Here is a 23570-nt window from a genome sequence, read left to right as displayed (position 1 = left end):
AATTGATAAATTAAGAGACCCATTTCCCCTGTTAGCTTCATATCCAGTATCTCTACTATTTCCAAATAATCTACTAAAAAGACAGAAATCTAGCTTTACCTCTAGAGAACGTATCTAACTAAATTCCATGACTTTGGTTCTTGTTGGCACCCTGTTACTGCGGAAAACCAGTCCTTAACACTGGAGTCAGCGATGACTTGCCCTGTTACATAGCTGTGTATATTCATGCACAGAACTCGGTGCTTCTGTAGAAGAACTCAGATGAACCCTAGGTTCTCCATACTTGGATTCTCAGACTTCAAGGTCTTAGTCCAAATATTATTATACACCCTGGGGTACAAAATGGTCCTCAGAGCCCTTTTATTTTATTCAGGAAGAAAGAGAGGAAAACTTACATTGAAATCTGACAACGCTTTTTGGTTGGTCACCCAAGTACATAAGTTAGATTTTCTCCCTGTCACTCTTCAGAATCAAAGTGTTCTGTAAGTGTTGCAGGTGAGAATTTTCTAAAGTAAAATTTATTGTAACAATTCCTATTCTGGGCTCTTAGAGGAAAATAATTGTACAAAAGCTGCTGCAGCTCAGTGGTCAACAGAATTAAAGAGGTTTTAAACTAGATTTAGGAAGTTATTTTTAAATTTTCCAAATAGAGGTTGACTTTTTTTAAAACTGCTCTAATACTGCCAAATTATGCATAATATTCTGAGTGATTTCCACATACCTACTGAAAGGTTAAGGCACTTTAACATAAGTATATTATGGTGAAAAGTGTCTGATTAAAACATATGCAAACTAGGTGTTTTTTCAGGGTCAATTTAGATGCCAAATTCCTACACACAGATATAAAAACAAAGATACCTTTTAAATCATTTTTTTTAGAAAATGATCAGTACTACTTAGCAAAAGAAATTGGAGAAAAATTTACATAATGCCCTGTTTCATATATTGCCAACTCTCCTTTAAACACCAATATTACCTGCCAAACACAGTCACACAAAACATTTTCTTTCATGATTTTTTTTTTTAAAAAAAAAACACCTTCACCTGGTAAGCAGAAGGCATTTGTGCTTGCCAAGATGGACAACGTTTTAAAATAAATTTGAAACCAGGCACCTGTCACTGGTGCTGCCGGAGAAGCAGTAGGACATGCAGGCGTTTGCCTCATTGTCGTGCATTCTCTTCATTCCTTAGCACCTCGGCCACCTCCTAAGTAAAATGGGATTTGTCTCTGGATGTAGCAGCTTGATTTTTTCTTTACAAAATAAAGCCATATGAGAGATGAGTTGATTAGAAATGAGTGCAAGGAAAACCTATAAGCATTTGGTTTCTTAAAGTGAATTCTTGAATCCTTACGTTATAATTAGGGGTCTTCTTTGTTAAAAAATATTTATTTGGGCCCTAACTTGTTTGGCTCAGTGGATAGAGCGTCGGCCTGCAGACTCAAGGGTCCCAGGTTCGATTCAGGTCTAGGCATGTACCTTGGTTGCGGGCACATCCCCAGTGGGAGATGTGCAGGAGGCAGCTGATCGATGTTTCTCTCTGATCAATGTTTCTAACTCTCTATCCCTCTCCCTTCCTCTCTGTAAAAAAATCAATAAAATATATTTTAAAAAAATATTTATTTGGGACCACCCTGGATTAGCTGTTCCAAATCTCTGGATGGAGCAGAGGAATCAGAAATGTAAAGACTGCCCTGGCCAGTTTGGCTCAGTGGATAGAGTGTTGGTCTGTGGACTGAAGGGTCCTGGGTTTGATTCCCGTCAAGGGCACATGCTTGGGTTGTAGGCTCAATCCCCCGGTGAGGGGCATGCAGGAGGCAGCTGATCAAGGATTCTCTCTCATCATTGATGTTTCTATCTCTCCCTCTTCCTTCTTCTTTGAAATCAATAAAAATATATTTTAAAAAACAAAGAAATGTAGACTATGGCAATCTGCTCAAAATGAGGTATCCGTATGCCTTTTTTCGATAACAGTGGCTGAGAGATATGAAAAACTATAGTGGGAATTTGGCACATTATTTGGAAAGGTAATGTTTAGGAGCATGTTCAGGCAGCTAGATCTGGGTTCAAATCATGACCCTGTCACTGAGATGTGTCCATTATCTAACCTCCTGGAGTCTCAGTTCCCTCGCTGAATGTTATGAGAATGTAAGTGTATACAGCATCTGGCACATACTGAACATTCAATAATAAGCCATAGTTATTGACACCGAAATGTGGGTGGAGTCCAAGTCATTGTCTTGCGAAATAGAATAAAGTTGCAGACAAAAAACGATTCATGGAACCAAAGTTTGTGGGCAGAAGCCAGTCTTGGAAAAGGTGCAGCTGAGGTTCTAGGAGCAGGCCAGTGTCCAGAGCTTCCTTTCCAGGTTACAGTTGGAAGTAGTTTAGCATCCAAGCTAATTAAAGTCTAGCAGTCCATGTGTGGAGGGCCCATGGCTATAAGCCCTGTGGGTGCAGGGGTGTGCTCCCCACCACAGGAACGAACATCGGGAACCCACTGAGTGTTGGGGAGAAGAGAAAGAGAAAGGAAGCGCACACCTTTTAATTTAGTGGGTGGAGACAGCTTTGCTAGCTCCTGATCCATCCTTTCAAAGAATTTTGCCTTAGTAACATCCTTGGGATTGGTTTATATGCCTTTCTGCCTTGTGATTGGTTATCTGCACACTGTCTGTCTTAGCAATATCCATACATTTTGAAATTCATGCCTCCCATGAGCACACTTCCTTCCCTGCCCAGTTGGGGTGTCTTAGTAACTCTGCCCAGTTAAGTTCTTGGGTTTTACTTTCCCTTCCCATGGTCCCATCCCCATCTACCTAGCTTTTGTCTGTCTCCTCATTATGATGAAGGAAAGCATATCAAGCATATTAATAAATAGAATTCGCAAGAAGTGTCTATTTTTGTTACAAAACAAGATATTTTAAAGAAATATATCATTTGAAGCCAGTCCTTTTTGACTTCAGTCTGCTCTGCTTGAATTCACACTACCTTGGAAGGTTTAGGGAGCTCTGGCCTGTAGGAAGAAGGAATTTTTATTTTCTTTTTTCCTTTAAAACACTGCAATTAACTAGTCCTTTCTTTCTTTGAAATCTGGCTATTATTAGTGCTTGCTATTATCTAGTCCTTTCTTGAAGAGGTGCTATTGTAAGGCCTGAAACTGACTGACCATGGCTGAGAAAATGACTAATGCTAACTGCAATACCCTTCAGACGAAGATACCAGAATGCCAAATCATTCATTTTAAACTTAATAAATGTCAAAGGGATTTTGACTACTCATACTGGCATGATCAGCATAGTCTTTCTCTTAGGCTATTAGGCTATAAAAAAAGACAAATATATCAAAAAGCAACATTTTTTATTTGAAATCAAAACTTGTAATCATAGAAATAACTAAGCCCCAGAAACAGTCTGTCCTATTATCTGAATACATTGGAATCAGAAGAGTACTAAAAAAGACATTCTCTGAGAACAAACGGACCTCTACAGCCCAAATGTTAATGGCAATGGGTTACAGTAGAGTTTTGCCCCTGGCTGGCTCTGCAATCCTCACAGTCTACTGACTAAAATTGCCTATGGCCATCTCCATTTGGGATTTTGCTTTGTCATCCACACCGGCAAAATAGAAATCCGTTAGCGAAGAAGCCCTTTCCTGTGGACAACAAACACAAGATCCCCTTCAAAGCTGTTCATTTTATGTGGGTTTCTTCCCTTTTGTTTTCCTTTAAAGCCTGCAAATTATACTTTTTGTAACTTTAACAAAGTTACTTTTCAGTTATATATTAATTCATTCAGCTCTAGAGACTCTTGCCTTTTTAGGAGTCTTTACCCGAAAAAAAAAAAAAAGCCACATTTTTATCCTTTCATCCATCCTAGCTCTGTTCACTAAAAGGGCCTAGAAGTAATAGCAACAATAGGACTAGACACCTCTAGGCTCAAAATGCGAACCCTGAAATGCTATAGCAACTACTGCAGTTCGAATTATTGACTGATTCCAGAAGTGGTATAAGAAATGTTCAGAGTTAGTCTGTGATGTTTGTATGTGAAAGCAAAGGACCAGTAAAAGTCTGATGGTGCCGAGAGGAGTTAGAAGCAGGGTTAGGCAGACAGGGTAAGGGGTGGAAGAAGAGGAAAGAACAGACATAACTGCAGGGCCGCTACAAACCATAAGGATGTTGATCTTGCAGGTGCAGAATGTTACCGGATTCCAGGGCAGGAGGAATAGGGAAACAGACAGAAAAGTTAAAGCAAGACCAAACAGTGTGGGCAACTTGCAGCCAGCTTATGACAAACAGCCATTATCTTCCCCAGCCAAGGACACAGCAAATGGTTAGAAAAACTTCCCTAATAATGAGAGAATGCAGGAAGGGAGAGGGAAAGGGAAAGGGAAAAAAAGGGTCCCTTTGCTCCCTAAGCAGAGAATCCAGCAGCCTCAAGGCTTGGCAAGATAAAGTTGTCAGGTGCTTTTCATGAATTCTGGGGAGGCCACAGCAAAGTAAAAAGGGACCTTGAGAATTAATCTGTACCAAAATAGTCAGCAGAGGAATTGAGGCCTATAGACAGGAGCGTATATAATGCTTTGGTCCCCCACCCAACTTGTTCTTCAATTAGCTGAGAGCTCGGGCTGTCTGTGTTTCATGAGCCAGACATATAGGTTTGTTTGCTTTGCTTTTGCTTTTCACAATGCAGTCAGTGTCTCTCATATAAATTCGTTATATGAGAAGACAAGGGTCGTGGTTGGAGACATCTCTCTCCCACTGGCTCAGGGGGCTGTCTCATCCGGTAGCACCTCTCTAGTGTTGGTGAGTGGTGCCTATAACAGTGTTAAATCAAAAGGACCTTAAGACTTAAGACAAAAATAAAAGAATTTCCACTGAACAAAGAGTAAACTTTGTGTAACAAAAGTAAAATCAGGTTCTATTGCTTAATATACATTGACTATATATATATTTTTTTTTTTTTCAAACAGCGAGTTAATAAGAACAGTGGATATAGTTGAAGAACAATAAGTAACACAAAAACTTTATTGATCACCACTTGTGCATCTAAAGTACCACTTTCTTATCCTGAAATTGGCAATTAAAGGAGAACTTAATATCAATATCATATTAACTGCATTTTAGTATAATTCAATAGTCCTACCTAATGATGAAAGGTTTTTAAGAGAATAATTTAGTTAATAAATGAGGTAGAAACACCAGAATTAGAACATTGCCATTTTGCAATTTGTAATGATATAACTGTTTCAGGCAAAGGAGTAAACAATTAGATAAAAGATTGATGGGAACTTTACAAAGGAGAAATTAGACTGTTGCCTGCAGAACACATGATCAATCTTATTATCAAAAGGGAAAAGTCCAGATATTTTGTTCCTCTTCGAACCATTCCCAAAGTTGAACTTGAATTTAAGCAAATGTCTAACGAATATTTACAATTTTGAAGAAAAAAATTGTTCTTCTAACAATTTAAAAGGCATCAAAAGGAAGGAAACAGGCGAATCAAGAATGTAATTCATACCATTGGACAATAACTTGATTATTGCAATATAGCAAGAGCATGGAAAAAGAAAAAGCAGAATTTGGAAAGAAAGTATCATTCTAGATTAATAGAAGGCCCAGAAACATAACAATAAAATCAGTGATGTAACTTGAGTACTAATTTGAACAATCTGATTTTAAACAGACATTTTGAGGGGCTATGATTTTGATTAGAGGTAAAGGAACTTTCAGATTTGTTTTGAAAAATTTTCCATGGCTTTTTCTATAAAAAGCCTAACAAAGCTTATTGAGGGGTGTACTTGAGAAACCATGGCAAAAGGCTTTTCTGTATGTGTAAGTGCTCTATTAATTCCAGGAAAATCCCTCTGCCTGACTCCTTATCTTATGCAACAAATGCCACCACGCTGAGAATTTGAAGAAATGTTATCAGGTAGTAATTTTTTTCCAAAGTTATTTTGAATTTTTTTTTTCATTTAATTTTGGAGCAGTTCTAAGTTTAGGAGCTGACCATGTACAGGGATGAAGTAAGTCTTCTGGGTTCCTTGAATTCCTGGTTCTCAAACATCCATAAACTTTTTTGAAAGTAAAAGCATTTTTATCCATTACCAACACTGGAATATTGTCTAATTGTCTTGCCACTGTGCCTTTCTGGAGGGCAGACTACCAATTCCAGACCAAATTGTAGGCTTTGAATTCTGTCAACATATGATGCAATTATCTATTTGCACCCAAAAAGACATCCAAAATGACTGCAAAGTTAGATGGGATGTTTCTTTGTGGAATAAACACTTCCTATTTCTAAGTGAATAAATGCTTGCTATAATCTTAAACTATTGACTTCTTCATGTTTTCAATGGAGAGAACACTAAATTTTGAAAGGCAATATTTATATGCTGTCCAGATAAGATCATCATTCTTTAAAATGAAGGTCTGTGTTAACCACGAAAGTAAACTTTGAATTCAAATAAACAATTCTCACTGTTCCCAGACACTGTTTTGATAAGTTTGTTCTAGGCTTTTCCATAGAACAGAGAACAAGCTTTTCTTTTACGACTCAAAGATTGTCAGGTTGTAACCTGAAAGTTCCTAAAAGATTTTTTTAATGACATCACTAAGAAAAATAATCTTTTTGCCTGGTAATTGGTTTCAGCCAAAACATCTCAAGATACCATTATGACAGATCAAGGGTTTTAGTTTCCCAACTTTTTCAGGTTTTACTACATGTAGTTCAATTGCTGACTTGAGAATTTTTTGAAAAGTTCTAGTGGAAGTTTTAGATGGAAAAGAAGTTGCAATTAAAACTACTTTAACTCTGTGTCTTTCTTGGGACATATCACAAAGTAGTAGTAGCTGATGAAGAAATAGAAAAAAATAAATACTCACTATAAAAATACTTACAATCTGAAGATAAAAACCTCTGAATTCTGGTTATTTAAACAACAAAATTCTTACAGCTGGGTTCAAGTTATTGATCACGTATACAAGAATTTGTATTGCTTAATTAATTATCCCTTCTGCTATATTGTATGAACCAAATCGAATCACAAGGCCAGCCCTATTTTAAGGGTTAAGAAAATAAACTCTTGTGAAATGTGAGAAGTTGCAAAATCATATTGCAAAGGCATGAATGAAGAAAAGCTAAATAATTGGGGCAAAATATGCATTGTAAGGGAATGAAGACATCTCTTTGGAAATAAAATAGCACAATACAAATTTATAAGATTGGTGAGACTTTCTCTATATCTATATATAAAAGCCTAAGTGACCGGCTGTCCGGCTGGTAGCTATGACGTGCATTGCCCACCGACAGCAACTTTGCAGGGTGCCCTCTCGCACTCTGGGACCCCTGGGGGATGTCAGACTGCTGGTTTCAGCCCAATCCCCACAGGCCAGGCCGAGAGACCCCACTGGTGCACAAAGCCATGCACTGGGCCTCTAGTATATTTTATAATATATTAAATAAAGCTATAATATAGCATAGTATATGTGTTTATATTTTTCAAAGAATCCATAGAATCAGTAGTTAATATAGTAGTTATCTTAGCTGTGTTGTTCAAATACCAGGCATCTCAACTATATAGTTTACTGATTTTTGAAGCTCATTTATGATTTAAAAGGCTAATGTACTATTCTGTTTATTAAATGAAAAACCTATAAATGAAAACCGATATCCTTTCAGCTTTCTCAGCCAGGGTCACAGGAGTGAATTAAGCTGAATGCCTTAAGGTATCGCTTTGGTATAATGAATTAACTTTTTCTCTATGCATCTACAATGGTACTAAGTACCATAATTAACAAATTTGAGAACAAAATATAACAGTTAAATAAATATACTTTATTAAAATTACATGCTTGGCTTTTTCATAGAATTGATTCAATCTTACTAAATAAATTTTACTAAGTTGAAGTATTTGAAGTTCAAGTTTTCATTGAACATCCAATAATCAACATAAAGAATCAGTACAATGCTCCATTTATGTTACAAATAGTCCTATAATATAGATTGTTTAATATAACCAAATATTCCCCAGCTATCATCTGCAAATGTGAACACTCCATAAATCATGAGTACCTTTAGAGCCATAATTTCAAACATCAAAGGAATAAAACAAATGGATGCATGGCAGTCATTGGTAATGACACTATTTTTGTTATATAAAATGATTTTGTTCATTAAAATAAAAACAAAAACATATTTGTCTTTTCTAACTTAGGCACTTTCTGTTCAAATGTTCTCTGTACTCCAGAGCAATATCTGTCTTTCAATTCCAGCAGTGGCACAACCCAGAGTTCACAGCATTTAGATACCATCAAGTTTTCTGTTGGGACACAGGTGCATAGAGGTTCATTGGTCTAAGATTGCTAGATTTAGCAAATAAAATTGTAGGTTGCTCGATGTAATAACACATTTTTAATATATGTCCCAAATATTGCAAGGAGCATCATTATTTATATGAAATTCAAATCTAAGTGTGTGTTCTATATTTTGTCTGGCAATCCTGCATTAGCCATTAAAGGTGATATTTAGGGTGTGGGTTAAAAATTTGTATTTGTTGAGCATAAAACCCTACTGACCAAATTCACCAGTGCATTTTTTAACAAACATATTTTTTGTTGGTTTGAGATGTTCCAGGTCCTTGAAATGGCCAAATTGCCAGACCCACAGCAGGACATGTCTGCTCTGGTCAAATGGTGGTGCTGTGCCTGGATCCTTTCTATGTTGTACTCTGCCATTTTCAAACTTTTGGCCAGCTCCTCTTATTATCCTTCAATACACTGCTTCTGTCCAGAAAGAGAAAAAAACTATTTCCTTCACATGAATCTTTCTTTAAAAGCAAAGAATTTTTTAAAATTGATTTTAGAGAGAGGAAGGGAGAAGGAGAGAGAGATCAAACATCAATGATGAGAGAGACACATTCATTGGCTGCCTTCTTACACACCGGCTTCCTGACAGTTGTAAGCACACATCAAGTACTTGCTTTACAAGTTTGGAAGAAATATTAAGACCTTGAGTTTTATATTTGGAGCTTATAGTTTAGCCTATAAAACCAAACTATCCATGCATCCAATAAATTTTTAATTCCTTTACCATTTCTTGGTGCAGTGAAACAGCAGAGTACTTCTGAACCAGCTGAGTTCTTAAACTTGAATTTCACATTAGAATAGTCCTCTTGAGTATCACCTCAGGCTCAGTTTGACCTCAATTTCTGGGACCAAAGCAAAATTGACCCTAAACAGGAAAAAACTGAATCACCTCACATTCTTGTTCTCAACCTTATCATTGCTGCTCATTCAAACACGATGCCGTTTCAGTTCTGACTATTCAGCTTACATTTTCCCTTTGGTACACCACAAGGCCATATTTTTATTTTAATAAGATAGAGTCCTTGTGCCCTAACCAGTTTGGCTCAGTAGATAGAGCATCAGCCTGTGGACTCAAGAGTCCCAGGTTTGATTCTGGTCAAGGGCATGTACCTTGGTTGCGGACACGTCCCCAGTAGGGACTGTGCAGGAGGCAGCTGATCGATGTTTCTCTCTCATCGATGTTTCTAACTCTCTATCCCTCTCCCTTCCTCTCTGTAAAAAATCAATAAAATACATTTTTTTTAAATATATTTTATTGATTTTCCACAGAGAGAAAGGGAGAGAGAGAGTTCAGTCACAACTCGGTGACAAGTTTGAACTTGTCACAAGTCTGAACTCGGTTTCACTGAGCTAAAATCAAGGTGTCAGCAGGACTGTGTGCCTCTGGTTCCAGAGGATAATCTGTTTCCTTGTGTTTTACAGCTTCTACATGGATTAGGACCTGAATATGTCTGGGTCTGCCAATACATTAGCTGTCCTACCACAAAGACTGTGTGTAGCCTTTGAATTTCTGTCTGTTTCTCCTATAAAATGGGGCTAGTCAGGATATTTGAGAACTGAATTAAATAAATTAACATTGTCATATCGGAGGCAATTATATCATCTCCCAATTTACATTTATTATTAGCTTTAACATTTAATATTAAACCTTTTCTTGATACTTTCTATACCAGAATTTTTCAAAGGGAATTAATTGTTCATTTATATGTGACTACTTCTCTGACTTTGTTGACTTTGGAAGTTTTAGAGGTTTTTAGCATATTAAGAAAAGCTAATCAAATCATTGATTGTCCAGACATAAAACCTCAAAGACAGATGCCGACATACTTCTTAATGCTCCAAATATTCATTTTGAGTGAATTGATGAGAATTATCTAGACTTTGCTATTGGAATTCCAGATATCCTTGCTCTGTCTTAAACTTATCAGCCAAGTCATCTCTTCAATTAATAGAGGCAAATTTAGTGAAAATCAGTCAGAGTAACTTAAAGGAGAAATGGGTTTCTCTTAAACCAGCTTAATATCTCAAGTGCCGGAGTCCAACCCCAGCGGGTCCAGGGGTTCCCAAAGGCGTAGACGGAGTCGGCGAAGAAGGAAGGACACGGAAACAGTGTTCAGTTGATCAGCAGCCTAGCCAGGATCTCCAGCCAGGATCTCCAGCCAAGTTCTGGTCTAGATCTCCAGAGAGGTTCTGCTGTTTATTGTCTTGTTACATCCGTATTTATCCCAGTTGATTTTAATCCTGTCAATTTCTATTACAAAGGTTAGGGCGTTTCTTATATCCATTCCAGGGAGTAAAGATTATGTAGCTTAAGCATGATTGTTTGTAGTGATTAACTGCCCGCCTGGCACTTAGTTAAGGAGTTTCATCCCCTCCCTGACTTCAGGGAAAAATTCCTACCTGGGGAAACAACCTTTCTCGGAGAGGTGACCTTGGTTAAAACACACAGCGCTAAGGGGAGCAAACATATTAAGAACAGTATGCTATATACGCCAGGTCCCTTGAAACATATGCTGTGCAGATGTTTCTTTCCTGCAGCGACTGTGTCAAGCAGCAAGGATGGACCGGCTTCCGGCACTCAAGGTCTCTGAAAGTTCTTAAAACAGCTAAAGCTCTTTCAAAATATCTGAAGGAGAGAAAGCTGTGAAATTGACACAGGCATTAGAGCTAAAATTTGCTTTTTAATAAAGAGACACTGACTGAGACATAGCACCTTAATCTTATTGGAGACTTAGACCAGAGTTTGGATCAATAAACTTATATCACAATTTTAGCTAAGGAACTAAGTCTCTGCTTTTGACCATAAATATTATCAGCTATCCAATATTGGTGTTTATTTAAGTCATTTTATTGCTCTAACATATTTTAAAAGAGCCTAGAATTTTGGAAATATAAAATGTTTTTTTTTTCCAAAGCAAGTTTTTATATAAGGTGTTGATGGCTGAGTAAAAGACTAGACTGTATCTTTATATTGCCTAATTCCTTGGCATGCTATTTATTTATTGTGAAATATATTCTGGGATATTTAATTCTGAGATTTTATATACTTGGCTACTTTTCATTATTCAATTTCTGACTTAGATATTACTGCCTAAGAGAAGCAGCTCATGAACATTTATTATAAATTAGTATTTCCTACCCAGTTACTCTTTGTAACATCACCCAACTTTATTTTGTGCATAACATTTGTCTCTCTAAAATTACCCATCCATTATGTTGTTTTCCATAGCATGTATGCTCCATGAAAACAGAGACCTCTATACATCAAGTACCTAATAGAGAACCAGTTCCTTTAGGCGCATAATAAATACTTGAGTTAATGAAATACCAAAAATACTTTTTGGGTAATGGCATTTTATGATTATATGCTTTCTAGTACAGTTATTTCTCTAGGATTGAAAAACTTTCTAATGTATCTTAATACTCAAGAGGTTCCCTGCAGTTGGCAAATTCAGAAAACAGAGATCATTGTTCTCAAAGGTCTTTGAAATGCATTTCTAGGACTGATTGCAAAAGAAAGTCATAGGGTCTACCTTTTCTAGAAACTTGACCTAACAAGAGTTTTACCTTAGACACATATTCTTTAACTTTTGTAATGAGACAAGCTAGAAGAAAAAAATTATTTTTTTTTCCCTTTTAGAGTTTTCTCTGATAGAAAAGAGTATCAGTTGACTCAGACAAATGCAGGAGGATAACTGAATTGCAAGACTTTTTTAAAAAGAGATTTTCATACATTAACTGAGATACTGTTGTACCTCTCTCTAAAGAATACTATGAAGAGTTCCTAATTGTTTATTTCTAGAATTTAAACCAGTGGAAATGTTATATTTGGTGTCTTTTCCTAAATGAATAATTTTACTACCTTTAGTACCAGTCCATTATGTGAAGTGATCTAAAGGCTTGACCAATGTCAAAGACAATGCATGTTAGGAATCATGATTTATACTCATGAATTTACGTGTATATGAATTGAGTGTTTCTAGAAACAAAGCAAAACAAAGGTGGCTATTTTAGTAACTGTACTCATTCATATTTAGAGTTGAATATATTTTTCTGTGAACTTGACCTGTTATTTTATTAACTTACTAGGAAAACAAGTAGAGAAAGCTGCCAAATTCGTGCAAAATTATGAGATGTCATTTTTGCCTGCCAGTATCTAACAATCACACTTTTCCTTGAAAAAGAGATCCCCCTATCTCCCACTCTCAATCCTTACAGCTTTAGAGAGGATAATCCTCCCAGCTCCAGAAGTAAGCCTTGATTAATATAAAATAATTATCAAATTTCACACCCTACTCCCAAGTTAGTACATAGAAAAAATATAGATAACATCATTTAGACACTGAATTAACCTTCATTTGAAACCATTCCCATCCCTGGATTTTCCAGTTAAGTGAGTCATTAAATACCCTTTTAGCTTAGACTGTTATGGGTGGTTTCATTTCTATATGTAACTATAACATTATCATTTATTAGTCCATGTGTTTTACATGTAATACTGTAAATTTTCCCAAGGAAATTATGTTTATGACCAAAGGTAACATGTAAGATTAAAAGAAATATATCTTAAGGTTTTAGAAGATTCCGTGTGAAGTGAATACCAAGTGCAAACTTCCTCATTATGGCTGAGATTAAACACAAGATCCCCTTACTCCCACAAAAAGTTACATGAACTTAAATATTTAAATATGAAAACAAATGTATATATGCATTTTGTAGATAGAAAAGGGAGAGGTAGGGAGATATAGGAGTAATGGGAAAATAGTGAAAGGAATTTGCTAGTTAAAATCTCACTGACTATACAGTAAAGCTGATATACAAACATGTATGACTAATAACAAAGATCAGGTACCTTATACATCTAAAGCCACAGATTGGGTGTTATAAAGCTTTAGAAAGTCATTAGATCATTTAAAGAGGTATTTAGAAAGTCATGAAATAACCCTCTGGCATTGACTCAGGCTGAGGTCAACATATTTTGGGAGATAGGAAAGCCAATCAATGATGAGAAGGTCTGCTGACCCTTGATTGCAGGCAGACCTGGGCAAACAAATGGCCGACCACCTCCTGGTAAAGCCACATCTGTCTTCCCCTTGATATTGACACAGGCCATTTTCAGAACCTCAACACTTCACTTAGTGACTGGCACAGAGAAGATACAGAAAAAATACCGTATGCCTGAATTAATGAGCATATGAGTAAATGAATGAGTAAATGAATCATGTAGCTCCTATCAAATTTAAGGAATTGTCAAGTTGAGGTTACTTACATCGTAAGACTTTCAGGTCACCACATAATAAAAGCCTTTAGATACCCACTTGAAAAACTGAGAGGAAACTGCAGAGTTGCATATGCTGTCTCTTTGCAAACATTCATTATCCTCTGAAACATGCCCATTTCTGATAATTCTGCTGTTTGAATATCACCCTAGAAAAAAAGATGGAATTGCCTTAAAATAGCCATATATTCTTATCTGACATTCCTGAAATATGTGAAATAAATAAATAATTTTCAAAATCCTGCCGTTTCCCAGTAGGAATAAAATCACCTAACTAGGGGTACAATCAAGTATCTTCAAAAACACTTAAATATTTATAGTATTCATTATCTTATATAACTTAATGCTGTGGTTTTTGTTGCTTTGGGTTTTTTTTCCTTTCCATTTGGAAAGTTTGTGAGCTATGTGTATGTTCTAAAAGATAAGGAATATTTTTAGATGCAACTTTTTTTCACTAAGAAGCTAGCTCTTTTACAATTATCCTTTGGGAAATGAAATAAACAGAGAGTATTTAGCGAAACACATAAAAATGTTATTCCATGACTGTGAATGTTTTTAAGATACAAGAAGAAAGTTGTTTGGAATTCTGAAGGTAGGACTAAATGGAGCACAGCAGAATTCAGAGTGTCCTTTGAACCCAAGCTTAAATTCAGGATATAGCCAATGTAGCATATAAAGGTTTCAAAAAAGTAATTTTCCTTAAAATAAAATAAAAAATACTTTGCACCTGCCTGTAAACAACCAAAGACTCTGCTGTAGTCTGCACCTAATTCACTTAGACCCTTCAAACCAATTTTTCAGCCTGGAATTTCAAAGGGCAGAATGAAACTAAGATAATAGAGCAGCACACCAATAATGTTAATAGAAAATTATATTTATATACCCTTAAAGTACAGGAAGACCTTTCTGACACTACCTAATTTGAACTTCTGAACAGTCTCTGTGAGAATCACAAGAATGATCCCCTTTGACCACCATGGGCAAATGACTCATCCACTGTTTCATAGTGTTTAAGTACAAGATTTCACAAACCTTTCATGGGAGGCTCTTTACAATAAAAATTGCCCTGTATATGTGAATGTGCATATTATGAGTAATAGATATAGTCAGTTCTTATGGCATCTGCCATGGAGAGAGAATGGCATTTTTCATGACTTTCCATAAGAAGACATACCTACAGGAACAGCATTGCTTATTAAGTAACTTTTTGTACTAATTACTAGTTGATTAAATTCTTTGTTGAAAAGTAAATCAGTTGTTTATTGCTGTATAATGAACCATCTAGAAAGTTAAATGCGTAAAACAGCAATATTCACTTATTTTGCTCACTAGTGTGCAATTTGGTCAGGTTGTGATGTGATAAACTGTCTCTGCTTTAGAAGGATCTGGTGAAGTGACTCACCTGGGGACTAGAGAATTTACATTTTTTAATTAAATTTATTGGTAACATTGGTTAAGAACATAAGTTTCAAGTGTGATTTTTTTTAATACATCATCAGTATATTTTATTATGTGCCCACCATACAAAGTCTAATCCCCTTTGATACCATATATTTGACCCCCTCCCTTACCCTTCATCCTCCCTCCATACCTCTGTCCCCTGGTAACCACCATACTATTGTATCTATAAATTTGTTTGTTTTGTTCATTTGTTGCTTTGTTTTATATCCCACAAATGAGTGAAATCATATGGGTCTTGTCCTTTTCCATTTAACTTATTTCACTTAGCATGATACTCTCAGGATCTATCCATGTTGTCACAAATAGCAGTCTTTTATTCTTTCTTATGACTGAGGAGTATTCCATTGTATATATGTACCACATTTTTTTCAACCATCCATCAAAAGACACTTAAGTTATTTCCATATTTTGGCTACCATGATTAATGCTGTGATGAACATATGGGATATATGTATTTTTACAAACAAACATTTTCAAATTTGTCAGGTAGATACACAGAAGAGGGATTCCTGGGTCATATGATAGCTCTATTCTTAATTTTTGGAGGAAACTGCATACTGTTTTCCAAAGTGACTACACAAATTTACATTCCCACCAGCAGTGTATGAGAGTTCTTTTTTCTCTACAACCCCTCCCAGCTTGTTATTACTTGTCTTATAGATAATAGCTATTCTAATAGGTGTGAGATGGCATCTCATTGTAGTTTTGATTTGCATTTCCCTTGTAGCTAGTAATGATGAGCATCTTTTCATATATTTGTTGGCCATTTGTATGTCTTCTTGGGAGAAATATCTGTTCAGGTCCTCCGCCCATTTTAATTGGGCCATATGAGTTTTTTAAAAATATATTTTGGATATTAACCCTTATTGGAGGTGTTTTTTGCAAATATGAAATCCCATTCAGTTGGTTGCCTTTTTGTTTTGTTGGTTTCTTTTGTTTTGCAGCAGTTTTTTAGTTCAATATAGTGCCATTCATTCTTGTTTTTACTTCCCCTGCCTTTGAGGTTGAATTCATAAAATCCTCTCTAAGACCAAAGTCTAGAAATTTGGTGCCTGTATTTTCTGTTATGTATTTTATTGGTTCAGGACTTATATTTAAGTCTTTGACCCAGTTTGAGTTCATCTTTGTTATGGTGTGAAATAGCAGTCTAGTTTTATTATTTTGCATGTGGCTTTCCAATTTTCCCAGGTTTTCCTTTCTCCATTGTATGTTTTTGGCCTCTTTGTAAACAATTTGTTGCCCGTATATGTGTGAATTTAGTTGCAGACTCTCAATTCTATTCCATTGGTCTGTGTGTCTATTTTTCTTCCAACAACATACTTTGATTATTGTAGCTTTGAAGTATAACTTAAAGTCAGGGAGTGTGATACCTCAGCTTTTTTTCTTTTTTTTCTAAGGATTGCTTTGCCTATTTGGGGTCTTTTGTGCTCCCATATAATTTGATGTGTTTTTTGTTGTTGCTGTTGTATTTCTTCAAAAAATTCCACTGATTGTATTAAGTCTGCTTATTGTTTAAGGTAATATGATCATTTTAACTATGTTGTTTCTTCCAATCCATGAACAGGAAATACCTTTCCATTTCTTTGTATCTTCTGTAATTTCTTTCAAAAATGTCTTGTAGGCCAGCTGGTTGAGTGTCATCCTGTGCATCATAAGGTTACCCATTTGATTCCAAGTCATAGCACTTACCTGGATTGCAGATTCAATCCCCTGGTCAGGGCACAGAGACAACTGATCAATGTTTCTCTTTCACATCAGTGCTTCTCTCTCCCTCTCTCTAATCATGTCCCCAGGTGAGGATTAAAAAAAATTAAAAAGTAGAAAAGTCTTGTAGTTTTCAGTGCATAGGTCCTTCACTTCCTTCATTAATTGTATTTCTAGTTGTTTTATCCTATTTGTTGCCATTGTAAATAAATTATTTTTTCTGATATTTTATTGTTTAGTGTATAGAAATGCATCAGATTTTTGTACATTGATTTTTGTATCTTGCAAATTTGCCTGTATTTGTTCATTATTTCTAATAATCGTTTGGTGGACTCTTTAGGGTTTTCTATATATAGTATCATGTCATCTTTGAAAAGTTACAATTTTACTTTATTCCAAATTTGGAAGCCTTTTATTTTTTCTCTTGCCTGAATGCTCAGACTAGGATTTCCAGTGCTATGTTAAATAAGACTGGTAAGAGTAAGCATCCTTATCTTGTTTCTGATCTTACAGGAAAAGCTTTCAATTTTTTACCATTGAGTCTGATATTAGCTGAGGGTTCATCATATATGATCTTTATTATGTTGAGGTACTTTCCTTCTATACCCCCTTTACTGAGTAGTTTAATCATAAATGAATGTTGTATCTTGTCAAATGCTCTTTCTGCATCTATTGATATACTGATGTTTTTCATCCGTTGTGGTGAATCACATTGATTGATTTTCATATGTTGAACCATACTTGCATCCCTGGAATGAACCCTACTTGATTGCGATGTATTTTTAACATATTGTTGTATTTGATTAGCTAGTGTTTTTTTTATGATTTTTTTAAATCTGTATTTATCAGAGATATTGGTCGGTAGTTTTCTTTTTTTCTTTTTTTTTGCGTTGTCCTTGCCAGGTTTTGGTATCAAGGTGATGTTGGCCTCATAAAATAAGTTAGGAATTATTGCTTTTTTGCATTTTTTGGAAAAGTTTGAGAAGAATGGGCATTAAATATTTTTTGAATGTTTGGTCAAGTTTACTAGTAAATTCATCTGGTCCTAGACTTTGTTTTCTGAGAAGTTTTTATGACAGTTTCAATTTCCTTATTGTTGTTCAGTCTGTGTAGATTTTCTAGTTCTTCATGATTCAATCTGGTAAGGTTATATATTTCTAAGCATTTGTCCATTTCTCCTAGGTTATTGAATTTGGTGTTGCATAGCCTTTTATAGTATCCTTGGATAACCCTTTGTATTTCTTTAATGTCTGTGTAACCTGTCATTTTTTATTTTGAGTCCTTTTCTCTTATTTTCTCTGGTGAATTTAGCCAGAGATTTGTCCATTTTATGTATCTTTTCAAAGAACCAGCTCTTTGTTTTGATAATTTTTTCTAATTTTTTTTCCATTCATTTGAGTCTGTTCTCATTTATATTATTTGGGCTTTGGGCTTCATTTGTTTTTCTCTTTTTACTGCTTTAAGGTAAAATGTTAGGTTGTTTATTTGAGATTGGCCTGTAATGCTAGAAAATTCTGTCTTAGTTCCCCAAATTTTGTTATGTCATATTATCATTCTCATTTGTCTCTATGTATGTTTTGATCTATTTCTTCTTTGCCCCTATAGTTGTCCAGTAGCATGTTGTTTAATCCCCACATTCTTGTGGTTTTTCAAGCTTTCCTTTTGCAGTTAAGTTCCAGTTTCAAACCACTGTGGTCAGAAAACATGGTTGGTATGATTTCAATTTTTTAAAATTTCTTGAGACTAGTTTTGAGTGCCAACATATGGTCTATCTTTAAAAATGATCCATGTGTACAAGAGAATAATGTATATTCTGAAGTTATGGAATAGAAAGCTGTGCAAATATTGAGCATGTCAATTTGCTCTAATGTGTCATTTAAGGCTGATATTTTCTTAATGATTTTGTTTGGATAATCTATCTATTGCTGTCAATGGGATATTTAGCTCCCCTACCATGATTGTGTTTTTGTCAGTTTCTCCCTATAGTTCTATTAGTAGCTGTTTTACATATTTCAGTGTTCCCTGATTGGGTGCATATACCAGGTGTACCGGTTAACAATGTGGATTTTGTAATCAAAGAAAACACAATAATTTCAAGAGAAACATCAAAAGCGCTTTATTCAAAGTAATGTCCATCGCTAGCTACACATTTCTCCCATCTTTCAGGTAATTTGTGGATACTGTCCCAAAGAACTTTTCTTGTTTTGAGGTAAACCATTCAGAGAACCAATTTTCCACTTCTTCATACGTTTTGAAGTGCTGCTCAGAATGTGTGTATGCCATCAATCGGAACAAGTGGTAATCTGAAGGAGCAAGGTCTGGTGAATACAGCGGGTGGGTAAATACTTCCCAGGAAAGATCTTTTAATGTGTCTTTAACTGGTTTTGAAGTGTGTGATGGTGCGTTATCATGAAGCAAAATTACTTTGCCGTGTCTTCTGGCCCATTCTGGCCATTTCATGATCAAAGCGTGGTTCAAATTGATTATTTTTTGTCAGTAGCGATCAGTATTAACAGTTTCACCTGGTTTTAGAAGCTCACAATACACCACACCTTCCTGATCCCACCGACGCAGAGCATTGTCTTCTTTCTGAAGCGATTTGGCCTTTCAGTCGATGTTGATGGTTGACCTGGATCAACCCATGATTTTGCGCATTTGGGATTCTCAAAATAAACCACTTTTTATCGTCAGTCACAATTCAATGCAAAAAAGACTTTCTTTAAGGCTGTTGAAGAAACATTTTACTGATGACTTTTCGGTTTTCCATTTGTCTTTCATTCAGTTGATGTGGCACCCATTTTCCTTCCTTTAAAATCTTTCCCATTGCTTGTAAAAGATCAGGAATTGTTTGCTGAGCAACGTTTAATCTTTCTGCAAGTTGTTTTTGAGTTTAACATGCATCTTCATCCAATAATGCTTGCAATTGTTGGTCTTCAAACTTTTTCGGTTGACCTGGACATTCTTTGTCTTTCACATCAAAATCATCACTTTTAAAGCATTTAGAACAGCGTTCACAAGTGTCTTGAGATGGAGCATGTTCACGATAAGCTTCCCAAAGTATACGATAACTTTCAGCAGCACTTTTCTTCAAAATAAAGTAATGAATCAAAACTTCCTGCAAATGCTCTTTTTTACACAAAATTCAACATTTTTTAAGCATAAAAATATCTATGATGTTAAGAGCTTTAGAAAATTTGACATATGAAGTTTTGAAGCTTGCTGTCAATACAACAAAATAGCATACATATCAAATCTCATATATATCAACATATGTGTAACTCCATCTATTGAAAAAAATCCACATTCTTAATGGGTACACCTGGTATATTGTCTTCTGGATATATGATCTACTTTATCATCATAAAATGTCCACCTTTTTCTCTTGTTGCCTTTTTTATCTTGAAATTCATTTTATCTGATATAAGTATGGCTACACCTGCTTTTCTCTGGGTGCCATTCCCTTGGAGTATCATCTTCCACCCCTCCCTTTGTCTATGCTTATCTTTGTAGTGGAAATGGGTCTCCTAAAGGCAATATATAGTTGGGTGATGTATTTTAATCTATCCTACTACTCTGAGCTTTTTTAAAAAAATATATATTTTATTGATTTTTTACAGAGAGGAAGGGAGAGGAATAGAGAGTTAGAAACATCAATGAGACAAAAGCATCGATCAGCTGCCTCCTGCACACCCCCTACTGGGGATGTGCCTGCAACCAAGGCACATGCCCTTGACCGGAATCAAACCTGGGACCCTTCAGTCCCCAGGCCGATGCTCTATCCAGTGAGCCAAACTGACGAGGGCTACTCTGAGCTTTTTAAAATATATATATATATTTTAATTGATTTTAGAGGAAGAGGAGGGGAGAGGGAATGAGAGAGAAAGAGGCATCTATGGGTAATCCAATCTACAACCCAGCTATGCTTCCTGACCAGGAATCGATCAGGTGCACAGGACGATGCTCAACCCAAAACTCTTATCTTACCCTTCTAACCTTTAAGTTATATTTAAGTGTTTAAATACCCTAGCCTGAACAAGTATTGTGATTTTCTGCTTCTGTCTGTTAATCATCTTATTCATAGTTTTGTTTCTTTTTGTCTAATTTAGAAGAGATTTTTTTCAGTATTTCTGGTATGTAGGTCTTTGTGTTTTCATATTTCCTCAGCTTCTGTTTGTCTGGAAAAGTATTTCTTCTTCATATCTAAGGGATAACTACTGGACATATTATTTTTGGCTGGTGATTTTTTTCCTCTCAATATTTTGAACATGTAATTCCACTCTCTCCTAGCTTTAGGTTTCTGTTAAAAAATCTGATCATTATCTAATGGGATTTTCTTTATAGGTTACTATTGTCTTCTTTTCTCTCACTACCTTGAGAATTCTTTCTTTGTCATTAACTTTTGACAGCTTTAATATAGTGTGCCTTGGATCAGTTCTTTTTACACTCAGATAATTAGGTGTTCTGTTTTTCTTCTTGGCTTCCATAGGTTTGGGAAATTTTCAATTATTTGTTTGAATAGATTCTCTATTCCTTTTTTCCCTCTTCTCCTTCTGGTACAACAGTTATTTTTATATTGCTCTTTCCAAGAAAGTCAGATAGTTCTTACAGAGTTTGTTGGGTTTTTTTACTCGTCATCCTTTCTCCTTTCACCTGAGTCATTTCTCGGTTTCTTGCTTCAATATCACTAATCCTTTCCTTCGCCTGGTCCACCCTATTTCCTAAGCTCTCTAATATATTCTTCAGCAGCTCCAGCATTTCTGCTTGGTTCTTTTTTATAGTTTGACTATCTTTGATAAAGTACTCCTTTTGTTCATTGATTTTATCCCTGAGCTCATTGAGCTGCCTTTTCTGAGTTTTCTTGTATCGTGGTTTTCTTATATCTCGTTGGTATTTTCAGAGCTATGGTCTTGAATTGTCTGTCATTTAAATTACAGTCTCTAAGTTTATTTTTACAGATGTTTTATTTTCTCTCTGAACTATCTTGTTACCTTGGGTATTCATGGTAGTTGATGGATTATTTCTCTTCCTGGGCATTTGAGGGAATGTACTTGTTTCTCTTAATTTTTTAGCAGCTTGATAAGTAGAGGTTTTTTGCTTTCCAGTAGATGGTGCTACAGTGGAAGTTTTTGTTTTTTTCTTACCTGCACTACTGGTAGTTTGGGGATATCTTTGGGTTAGTTACTCCTCTTCTGTGGAAAATGCTCCACATTCCCCTAAGAGTTGGGTGTCCTTTTTTATGTCCAGGTTACCTTGGTCTCAGGGCACCAAACCCGTGGTGGAATGGCAGGTGATGGGGCCTCTGGCCTGTGTGTTCCTGATGCTGCTTTCCTGCAGCCAGAAGCCACCACCCAGGCCACACTGTCTGAGGTGTTGCAACTGCCTCTACTAGTTCCCCCGCCATGGGTAGAGGAGGGATGGATGGAGAAGCTGGTTCTGCCACATGTGGCTTTGTTTCTTTCACTGGGTTTAACCACACTGAGTAGAGACCACTTAGGCTGGAATGTTGCCACTGCTCCTTTGTCATCTGCCAAGTGAGGTCTGTAGCTGGCAGTGGGAGGATGGTCTGGGGTGTGAATTTCCGCATCTCTGGCTTTGTTTTCCTGGTGATGGAGTGTGCTCTGCTGCCATCCTTTGCAACCCTTCTGTACTGAGGACATTGGGCTCAGCCTCAATGTGTACTGGCCACTCAGGCTTGCTTCTGACCTTCCTCTGCTACTGTATCTGCTGGGGCCACAGTAGATGCCAAACTGTGCCCATTCCGCTCACTTCCTCATTCTCCCCCCGCCCCCATCCTGCCTCTCCTGCTTGCTCCCATGTGCCCACCTTTAGATGTCTTGATGCACAGATCTCGCAGATGTGTTTGTGTGTTGAGCAGGGAATCTTTTGCTGAATTATAGTTGTCCAGGAGGTTTTCTGATGCTGTTGTGATGGCTTGGATGTACTGCTAGGATGGCTCACTGACATAGCTGCCAGGTTGGTGCTGGCTGCCAGGAATTCAGTGAAGGCAGTGGGTCAAGTGGGCTATTCTGTTCCAAGTGGGCCTCTTTTTTTCATAAAAATAATATTGGTGATTTTTCATAAGATTTTAAAGAAACAAAACTTGCAGACTTAAATAAAACATATATACCTTTTCAGATCTTCCTCCTAACAGGATTGAAACATTTTATACTATAACTAATGCAAAAGCAAGGAGATTTAAAGAGTCTCCTTCTTCCACAGTTTAGAACACACACATATATACACACGCAGCATTGCTTTCAACCAGATTGGTTAAGAAAACAAAGCAAATATAACTGTTCATTCACTTATACACTCAACAGCAAGTCAAACACCTAACTTGTGCAAAGTGAAAAAAAGATCAAGGTTTTATATTAATTCAGATTCTGTAAAGCATAATAAAACCCTGCTTAGATCAAAATTAAATGTGCCTCAGTATTTTTTAAATTAAGCTAATTACATTTACTTTTGCTTTTGTAATTAAAGTATAATACATTGCTTCTGTTTTAAGTGCACAACTCATTGTATTTGGGCCAATAAGTATGTGGAAACAAAGCCATAATCAAAATACAGAATACTTCTACCATCCTCAAAAATGTTCCCTTATTATTCAGCAGTCAATGGCTCCCTCTGCACCCAGATCCAGACAACCACCTGTGACTTTCCGTCGCTGTAGACAAGTTTGCATTTTATAGAATGCCTTATAAATAAACTCATACAATAAGTATATTTTATATTTGACTGTCTTTAAAATGATGATTTTGAGGTT

This window comes from Myotis myotis, unplaced genomic scaffold, assembly GCF_014108235.1.
Source record: "Myotis myotis isolate mMyoMyo1 unplaced genomic scaffold, mMyoMyo1.p scaffold_m19_p_11, whole genome shotgun sequence".
Taxonomy (NCBI): domain Eukaryota; kingdom Metazoa; phylum Chordata; class Mammalia; order Chiroptera; family Vespertilionidae; genus Myotis; species Myotis myotis.
The sequence above is the reverse complement of the archived record's forward strand: the minus strand, read 5'-3'. Positions refer to the sequence as shown.